Here is a 10,959-nt window from a genome sequence, read left to right as displayed (position 1 = left end):
AGATTAGTAGGAATATCTACCTGATGATTTAATTGCATCAGAAGAGATGTCTGCCCAGATTCCCAGATCATGATTCCCAGATCAGAGATACTTATTACCCGTTGATATTCAGATCAACCGATGTATCTCCCTCGATTCCCAGATCGACCTAAGACATCTATCCCGATGCATGTTCGGAGACATCTGCTACGCCTGATACTCAGATCAGTCGAGATGTTCCTTCTCTTGATGCCCAGATCATTTGAAGTGTTTTCCCCTGCCTGTGGGTGCCCGTTCCTTCTTATCACAAGTTGGAACATATTTATTATCTAGATCGATTGAAGTTTTTTCTCCCTGCTTGCGGGGTGGTACATTCCTTCTTATTGCAAGATGGAATCTTCTATTGATCAAGAGAGCAAATTTTCGAGTTCATTCTGGTATTCAATCTCCTTCCACCTCAACGGTTCGAAACTTTCGTTTCTCGCTCGTCAGGTTCAAGAAGTTTGAATAGGGGCAGCTGTTGCACCCCAAAATTTGCCCTCTTTCTCCGTGCTATAAGTTACGGTAGACGTTTATTTCGTCTCCCAAAAATCAAGAAAAAGCTAAAAGAGTCTCTATTGTTCGAGGTCATTAAGTCAACATGCTTGTGGAGTGAACTGCAAGGAATGAGTCATGGTACAAAGTTATGAGCTTAAGGAGAGCGTTGTGTTCAAGGCACCATTATACTTTCGATTTACTAGTGACTCAACGTATGAATAAGGTTTGAATTAAGGGATTGATATTGAAATAGGGTCCCAATGATTTGAGGATGAATTTGATTTAACATTCTAATTGATCCTATTATTCAAACTTCGTTCAAGGCATTTTGTTCATCAAGGATTTAAGTCAAGCTAAGATCCACGAGTGTTATGCAAAGTCCATCAAAATTCAAAGGCTCATGTTCATTCAATGGTATACTTTACAAGACTAAAATTCTTCATTCAATCCCGATTCAACGTATGTTCACCATTTAAAAATTCAAGATCAATGTTCATTCCTTATGTCTTTGGTTGGATGAGGTTGTTTAATTTGAAAGCGCATTCAAGATTTAATCATTCATCGAGATCGTCATGAATTCAAGCTCATTGAAGTATCATCCAAGTTTCGTTCATTTTTTATGTCATTGAGATCTAGATGCAAAATTGGAAGAAACATTGTTGAGAAGCCTACAAAGTCAAGAGATAAATTCAAGGTTTTTCACAAGAGAAATTTACAAGATTACATTCAAACATTCATTCAAAGGCAATTACAAGTTCAAATCCAAGAGGTCCATTACAAAAGCAAAATTACAAAGAAATTACAACAAAGAGGGGGGCCTATTCTTCTAAGGCCCAAATGCCTGCTACAGCTTGCACCATACACAATCGCCATTCTCATTCTACAAGAGCTGCATCACATAATCAACCGAACCGGTTTCGGTTCAACCAAAATGAAACTTGCAGCAACACCTAAACGGTACTGCACTTCAAAATCCAGAACCGGTCCAAGAAGCTTGAGGAGAACCGAATCAAAAAACAACACAAAAGCTCAAGCTCAGGAGGGGGGCATAAGGAAAAAAATCAGTAACAAACCATAACAGAAAACGGAGAACAAAAAAATGAAGGACCGAAAGAGAAACGTAACAAACTTCAAGCTCTTCACGATCCATCTTCAACCATTAATCTTCAGACTCTTCATTCATCAATTCTTCAATCTCACCACCGATTCACCATACAAGAACTTGAATCCATAATCTCACATCTTCCATTCTCAGCCATAACCAATCTCTTTCTATCATCTTCATCATCTTCATTCTTCAACCATAACAAAAGGCAAAGAGAAAAATCAGAAACAGAAAGATATGTGAAAAAAAGAAATGTAACAAATTCGTAACAAACTTTCTTGAGATCGATTGAAGCTTTCTTCATACCTCTAACCGAAATCCTCTTCCATTCATTGATCATCACCACAAAAACCTTCAACCTTCATCGTTCTTTCTCGATTCACCTCCAACAGAAAGGGTGAAATTAACTCACAACAATCTTCAATCTTCAATCTTCATCAACATCATCACCGAAACAACCTCCAATCCATCAATTCCTTCGATAACCTGCAACAAACCGAACTCAGCTTCCTTGCAATTCTTCTCCATCGCTTCAATCAACCTGCAACCTTCAAGCAACGACTTCAATTCTTCTTCATCTGCATCAACATGATACGATAACAGCGCAACAACTCGGAAAGAAACCAGGAGAAGAAAGGACCTCTTACCGAGTTCTCGATGTTTCATCACCATTCGACTCGATCTTCGTCATCATCGCACCATCATCACGCAGAATCCGTCTGAAAGGGAAGGAGCAGATCGGTAACGAAAACTCGTTCATGTACCACTTTATCTCTGGATTTCTCGTCGTTGAATCAAGATTGAAGAAGAACCGGATTTGTTTCTGGTTGAGCTGAGTTTGAATCAGAGGAATCGCCGCCGCGAGTTCACGAAGGAGAAGGAGGACAAGTCCGTACGTCACACTTCGCCGGTGATAAGAGTGATCGGAGTTATTGAGATGGAGAGATGAGAGACGTGAGCGAGGTTCGGTCGGAGAAGATGATCATCTCCGCTGTGCCGCCGTCGTGTCCGATGAGAGGAGAGTCTGAGAAGGATTCCAATTGCCATGTAAAACCCTAATCCCTCTTTTTAATTCTCCTTTTGCTAATGTGTAATTAAGTGAGAATATTTGTGATTATTTTGGCAATTGAATTGTGGTTTAACAGACTTAATGTGATTAACTGATAATAGGATCTGGAATTTTTAGTTATTAAAGTTTGAACTAAGCAAAAGCTGAAAATAATTGGATCATAACCTTGGGCTTTCAGTTTGCGCGCTATCCACACCCCTTAGCCCAACCTCACATTCTTCTTTTTGGCATGATAAGAAACTACAACAAAAACGCCCTTGGGCCAAATTCTGGATGGGCCAGTGCGCCTTTGTTTCTCCCTGCACCACCAATTGCTGTTAATTCGCCCCTATAGAAGTTCATCTTCATTTTTTTGGCATACAACATGCTGTAACAAAACACCCATGGGCCAGTGATTGGGCCCTGCGCCCCTATTTCTCTTCATGACATTTGATTCCACATTAAACCCCCCTGTGTGCATAGTTTTACATATTAGATTTAGTTGTTTTAACTAGTTTGTTTCCTATTTCTTTTAGATAATAAAAATGTGTGAAAACAATGATATTTTTGTTAGATTTTGACATGATAATAGAATATAGAATCATTGAGTTTTGCTAATTTTTGGTTGATAAAAAAAAAGATAATCAAAAGCATGTAATATCTTTTGCTCGTTAGAATTTAATTGTTTTGCACATAGTTTTGTTCTATTACTTTTAGATGAAAATGTCATGAAAAACAATTAATCTTGTTAGATTTTATTTTAGAATTTACTTAGAATTTAACTTCTATTATTTTCTATGGCGGGTGCATGCCTCCTTGTTATTACTGATTTGGTTGTTGAGATGTGCGAGGTACCTCGAGAGGACCTTCGATTGCTCCGTGTTCCACTTTATTTGTGGGACACGAACTCGCTTCCGGTGCGACTTGACTTGTGTTGTGTTCCACTTTATTTGTGGGACACGAACTTATTCCCGATGCGATTCACCTGATCTCTCATTCATTGAGATGTATATTCCTATATCGTCTGGCTTATGTTTCTCTTGCAGGTTGCTTGTGTGGTTGTGTTTGATACGCACCACATAGCGGTGGTGATTTATTTTCGCACTGCATCGCTTTGACGCTTATGCTGGACTCCTGGCTTTGCTGGATGTTAGATTACGTGAAGTTTCTTAGTTCTGCTTGCGTTGCTAGCTCACTGCGGATTTGCTATCCGTTTGGTATCGTTCCCTATTCCCTTTTACTTCTTTCTGTACTTTATCGCTTTCTCGCATCATCCTTTAACATGAGAAGTAGGATTTAGACATGCATCTGGCCAAGCCCTCGAAAGAGGCTCTGTTTTTGTTGGTGTGTTTATATTTGTGCTTTGCGGCAGGGAGTCGCGGTGTAATAAGTCCTATATGGCACTCCGTTAAGTCCTCATGGAAGGCATGCGGTCAAGGGTTCGTAATCAACCCCCGCCTAGTCTCATCGAGTCTGTTTGGTATGCGCACGCCTCGCGTTGCTTGCTTCCGAACGTGCAAAAGATCTTGTTATCGAGTATGTCAGGTAAAGGGTTCATGCAATCGGACCCCCGCCTTTCTTATAGCTCGCGTCGCTCGACGTTGATGCTCGGTGTACGCACGCACCGTTTTCCTTTATGATCCGTGACGGCTTGGTTGCTGAGAGGGGTCCGCCCTCTTGTCTATGGCCCGATCATTTTCGCGAGGTCTAATGCTTGGTTGACTTGGGTTGAGCTGCTCCCCTTGGCTATGGCGGGACCGCTTTTCTACCACTCGGTCAGTACCGTTGGTTTGTTTGCTTTACGAGCGGATGCTCGTTTGTGTGATATCATTGTTTGCTTCCCTTTTTCCCTCGTAGGTTGATAGTTTAGTTTAGACTTGTACCCTTTGTATGATAACATTAGGTAGCAAGCTTTCCCCCTTAGCTTAGGTCTTCCTCATGCATCTTTTAAAACACAAACCACACTCTTTGATTTTCTTTTCTTAAGAGCTTGTTATTTCCGCTCCATTCCCAGCATAAGTCTCCAAAGGTCGAGCAGCGGAGTGTGAATGTAACTCGTTCACCTAAAAAACACAAAACAAACAAAAATTAGTTAGCCGAGCTACGGTAGCTCTGATTCTGCAAAACAGATACGTAGGCAGCGGGGTAGGGCCCGTGCGAGCACAATCCTTTCTTTTCCCTACATTCTGCATTCATTTTAGTCCAGATTAGCATAGATTTGATACACACCCATAGATTTAGACACAGGCGTGGATACCATCGAGTACGATGGGCGCGTGGGGTGCTAATACCTTCCCCTCGCGTAACCGACTCCCTTACCCTTTTTCTCTGGTCGTGAGACCGTTGTTTTGTTTTGTGGTTTGCTGGCATTCCCTTCCTTTTCAGGATAAATATGTTAGTGGCGACTCTGTTAATTTTCGCGGTAGCGACAATAGTGAACCACACTCAATTGGATATCAAGAGTGCATTCTTGCATGGTTACTTGGAAGAGGAGATTTACATGGAGTAACATCCTAGGTTTGTTGCTCATAGGGAGTGTAATCGGGTATGTAAATTACATAGGTCTTTGTATGACTTGAAACAACCACCTCGGGCATGGTTTGGAAGATTTAGTAAAATGTTGCAACAATTTGGGATGGACTGATGGAAATCAGATCACTCTATTTTCACCAAATGCTCTTCAAATAAATTTATTTATCTAGTGGTTTATGTTGATGAAATTGTAATTACAGGTGGTGATTTTGAGAGTATCAAGACTTTAAAACAATACTTATTTTGGAATTTTCATACTAAGGATTTGGGTCCTCTTCATTACTCTCTAGGAATTGAGGTAGCTCAATCAAAGCCTGATATTGTTATCTCTCAAAGGAAGTATGCTCTTAATATTTGGAAAGGAACATGTCTAATAGATTACAAACCAGTTGACACTTTTATAGATCCTAATGTAAAGCTTATCCCTAATCAGGGGAGCCATATACGGATCCAAGAAGATATCAAAGACTTGTAGGAAAGTTGAATTATCTTACCTTGGCTAGACCTGATATATCTCTTACAATTAGTGTAGTAAGCCAGTGTAGTAAGCCAGTGTAGTAAGCCATTTCCTGCATTCTCCATGTGACAACCAATGAGATGCAGTTATTCAAATCCTTAAGTATATCAAAGGATCGCCTAGAAAAGAGCTAGTTTTTTTATAGAGACAGCACTGATATCATTGGATATTCAAATGTTGAATGGGAAAAAGATGCAAGTGATATACGGTCTACATCAGGTTATTGTGTTTTTATTAGTGGAAATTTGATCTCATGGAATAGCAAAAAGCAAGCGGTCGTTGCTCGATCAAGTATAGAAGTTGTGTATCGATCCATGGCCCATGCTGCATGTGAGCTCTTGGGGTTAAAGCATTTACTACATGATCTTCATTTTTATGAAGTCTTCCATATGGAACTTGTATGTGATAACCAATCATCTTTGCACCTCTCCTCCAATCTAGTTTTTCATGAAAGGACAAAGCATATAAAAATCGATTGTCACTTTCTTAGAGACAAGATTACTATTGGGACCATCAAAACCACCTTTGTTAATTCTGAGGTTCAACTTGCTGACCTCTTTACAAATTCTCTTTGAAGACCTCAGATTACATACATATGTGACAAGATGGATGCCTATGATTGATTATGCACCATATTAAGGGGGAGTGTTGAGATATTATTTTATTCTTATTCAGTATCTATTTCTTATCAGTAAATCAATTAGGATATTATTGTATCAAATCATTCATCCCTAAATATATCTTTTCCTTAATTAGTGGGGTTCATTATATATATACATATGTGTGTGTATTTTTCTCCACATAATCAGTGGCGGTTCTATAGCCCGGCGAGCCCGGGCACGCGCCCGGGCTCAACCCCTATTTTCTTTGTATTTCCCCCAATTTAATAGTCGAATTCTAGACGAAATTAGGGGAAAAATTAATAAAAATAAGGGTGTGAAAACTAAAATAGATGAGTACTCAATGGTCCAGACAAGCCCAACCCAATTAATTATATATGAATTATTACAAAAAAAAAAATTTAAAAAATTAATTAAGCTACAATGTTATAAATCTGCTGGTGTTTCATTTTCCCCTCTTTGTCTTTGATGGTTGGTACTTCAAGATATACATATTTAATTATTATTATTATTAAATATTATAATAATAAGAGTTTTATATTGTTGATAAAACTCCAATAAGCTAATTATCTTCTTTGTCTTTTTTTTCTTGAATAATACCATTTTCATTTTTTAGTCTACTTGCAATTTATGCTTTCAAAAATTTATAAATGATTAGACCTTCCCTAATTTTTAATTTTCTTTTTACTTCTTTTCTATTATAATTTTATAGAGACATTATAATTTTCCATATATTATAAAATCAAACAAGAAATAAGGTAAGAGTAATACAAATTGAAATGTATGAAAATGATGAGTTTTACTATGTGGTCAAAATAGAGAGTTCAAGCAAAATTAATTTGTCAATATGAGAAATTATCTAAATTTTTCACATGATAAATAAATTAAAATTTTTGGAGTTCTTTTTTTAAGAAATAAGTTGAAAATGTCCAACTATTATTATATTATTTTGTTAGCTTTTGAGGGATTATATTTTATGTCCCTATTTTTTATTTTCTTTTTTATTGAATAAATTATCTTTAATAAAAATAATATTAAATTAATGTATAAGTAAATTTATAGTGATAAAATAAAATAAACGCATAATAATTTGAAATTTAAACTCAATTATGGATATTATACTCAAGTGAACAAAAAAAACTATTTGAATTTTTAGAGTTTTTTAGTTTCCTCAAGAGCACACACGTTTACAATTGAACATTTCCTATTGTTCACTATAAATAGATCTAACAAAAACTAAAGACAATTGGAATACTCTTTATTTCCTTATCATCTTTTTTTAGAGTACAAGTTAGAAAAGGCAAGGTACTCAAAATCATGGGCGGAGCTACAGCCCAGCGAACCCGGACACGCGTTCGCGCTCAACCCCTCTTTTCGTTGTATATTCCCCACTTAATAGTTGATTTTTAGACAATACCAGGGACAAAATTAGTAATTTTTAGACAAAATTAAGGACAAAATCAGTAAAAATATGGTGTGAATTTTTTGGATAAAATTAAGAGATTTTTTTTACATAAAATCAAGAGCAAAATTAGTAGACATGATATAAAATTAGTAAAAACAAAGTGTAAATTTTTTGCCCAGACTCCCTAAAATTTCTGGCTCCGCCGCTGCACATAATAATCCAAATACAAGAAATTCATATTCCAGTAAAGTAAAGCTTGCTGATTAGGACAAAGTTCTATTTTTGTTGAATTCATTACATAGATACTCTTGTTTAGTGTAAAGGAAGGCACCATCACCTTGAATACAATATTTTATTAGAACCAAATAGTTAGCCAAATTGAAAGAGATGGAGGTTGGCAATATCAGTGAAGACTAGAGTTTCAATGGGAGAAAATAAAAGCAAATAAAACTATAAGGGAAATAAATCTCCTAATAGCTCCAAGTTAAAGGGTATGAAGCGATCAAAATATAAATGCTTTAATTTTCACAAGATCAGTCACTTTAATTTGATTATGTTTTATCATTTGTACTCTTATAAAAAAATTTAAAACTTATATTAAATAAATATAACTTTTTAAGAATGGAAGGTAAATAAATATTAACGTATCTAAATTAATTACTTCTTAAGACGTTTAATCTACCATACATTAAATAATTAAAAATAACCTTGTTAACATGTGGTCACTACCTCTATAATGGAAACATAGAATATTGAAATTATGGTACTTTAAAATAAAACATGTTAATAATGATGTTCCAACATCAGAACACAATGACAAGACAGATGTTACGACATCTGCTGACTGACATAACAAATATACCATACTGTAAAATATACATAAATAAATTGCAGAATGAAAAATCACACAGCCAATTGTTAATCCAGTTCGGTGCAACGTCACCTGCTCTGGGGGCTACCAAGCCACGAAGGAAATTCACTATGATAGTATTAGTTCAAAGTCTAAACAATCCTAGTTTACTATTTCTCACCTAATCACTACCTTGTGTAACTTCTACCTAGAAACCTTTTTGATATGAGACCCCCCTCTCACTTCCCACAACCACCTCAATGATAAAACCACTCACAAACCAGTGACAATATCAAAACAACCAAATAAAAGACTACACTTCAAATACAAAAACAACTCAGATTTGCTTAAAAGCTTTTTATTGACAACAATAACTTGACACATAATCTACTCTTTGCTTCAATGCTTCTGAGTGATTTGGCAAGTAACAATCAATCTACCTCACTGTATCAAAATATACAAGGGTGACTTACAAAAACACAAGAGACTCTCAAAACCTAAAACTCTAGGCTTCCCCTAATTTTACAAATTTGTGAAAGCTTGATTACATTAAGTTTAGGTTTCTCTTTATATACTCCTCAATAGTCCATGGGCTTCAAAATCTTCACCCAGATATTACTTGATCCACAAGCTGAGGGATGCACCAATTATGCAGAAAAATATCCTTAAATCTTAGAACAAAACATCAGGTTTCCTAAATTGTCTCAACATTCAATTTTAGAAACTTATGTATAGTTGGAGATTAAATCACTTGTTCCAAATTAAATCTTCTTAAGCTGCGAAAATAAGTGAGATATATACAAAAGGAATCTCACAAAATCAAATCAAATCAATTAAGAATAAAATAACATGTACTGATGTTTTGGTACAACATGTCACAACATCTTTCAGAACATCTGTCTTCAATGAACCTGACCAACGTGTTAGGACATCTTCCATAACATCTTGATGTGAACCATATTTTAGCAAAATTGTTGCCAATCTTAAAACAATGGTACTAACAATCTCCCCATTTTACAAATTTTGGCTAAAACAACCTTTGCACAATAAACTTGGAAAGAGGAATAAAACCACAAACAAAAATACAAGCTACATGAAAACATGCAATCTTTGAAAAACTGCAAACCTAAAATATATCAGAGATAACATGCAGTTTCAGATCATACAGGTTCAGTACTCTCCCTGTCACACATAACCATTTTGAAGGATAGAAAAACACTTAGAAAGGGGGGGTTTGAATAAGTGTAGTCTAAAAACTTGAACGATAAAAACAATTTGCACAGTTATTTTTATCCTGGTTCGTTGTTAACTAAACTACTCCAGTCCACCCCCACGGAGTGATTTACCTCACCTGAGGATTTAATCCACTAATCGCAACAGATTACAATGGTTTTCCACTTAGCCCACGACTAAGTCTTCTAGAGTATCCTGATCACAACCTGATCACTCTAGGAACAAATGCTTAGACACAAGCTAAGACTTTCTTAGAGTATCCTGACCACCACGTGATCACTCTAATTACAACTGCTTAGACACAAGCTAAGACTTCCTAGAGTATCCTGATCAACACTTGATCACTCTAGTTACTTACAAATTAATGTAATCAATTCTAAGAGTATTACAAATGCTTCTGAAAAGCTATAATCACAACAGTGATATTTCTCTTAACGTTTAAGCTTAATCTCACTAATATATTACAACAGCAATGTAGTGAGATTTGATGAAGATGAAGTTTGAGAGCTTTGATTTGAGCAGCGTTTTAGCAAGTTAATATTCACAGAAATCGTCAAGAATTGGTAACCTTGCTTCTCATCAGAACTTCATATTTATAGGCACTTGAGAAGATGACCGTTGAGAGCATTTAATGCTTTGCGTATTCCGTACAGCATTGCATTTAATATTTCACGCTTTTGTCAACTACCTCGAGCCTTGTTCACGCTGTGTCTACTGATGTTGCCTTTAATAGCTTCCAACGTTCCTTTTGTCAGTCAGCGTAGCCTGCCACCTGTACTTTCTTCTGATCTGATGTTTGTGTATACAATGTTTGAATATCATCAGAGTCAAACAGCTTGGTGCATAGCATCTTCTTGTCTTCTAACCTTGAAGTGCTTCTGAGCGTGATACCATGAGAACTTCAGTGCTTCTGCTTCTGATCTCAATTTCTTCTGATGCTTCCATAGACCCATGTTCTGATTCTGCGTTGACCATCTTCTGATGTCTTGCCAGACCATGTTCTGATGTTGCATGCTGAACCTTCTAAGACACAGCTTCTGAGCGCTGATTTGTGCATACTCTTTATATATTTCCTGAAAGGGAAATTGCAATGTATTAGAGTACCACATTATCTCACACAAAATTCATATCCT

General features: G+C 36.5%; 1 long non-coding RNA gene across 1 annotated transcript; it reads right to left on the bottom strand.

The window, feature by feature from the left end:
* Positions 1 to 1,192: 1,192 nt before the first annotated feature.
* Positions 1,193 to 2,783, bottom strand: LOC131618257 (uncharacterized). The gene is made up of 2 exons (XR_009288776.1): positions 1,928 to 2,783; positions 1,193 to 1,811 (listed from the first exon to the last, which is right to left on the bottom strand). It is a non-coding gene; the product is annotated as an uncharacterized LOC131618257 (long non-coding RNA).
* Positions 2,784 to 10,959: the final 8,176 nt, after the last annotated feature.

The sequence above is a fragment of the Vicia villosa genome, linkage group LG7 (assembly GCF_029867415.1).
Source record: "Vicia villosa cultivar HV-30 ecotype Madison, WI linkage group LG7, Vvil1.0, whole genome shotgun sequence".
Classification (NCBI taxonomy): Eukaryota; Viridiplantae; Streptophyta; class Magnoliopsida; order Fabales; family Fabaceae; genus Vicia; species Vicia villosa.
Note: the sequence above shows the minus strand (reverse complement) of the source record. Positions and strands in the feature narration are given on the sequence as shown.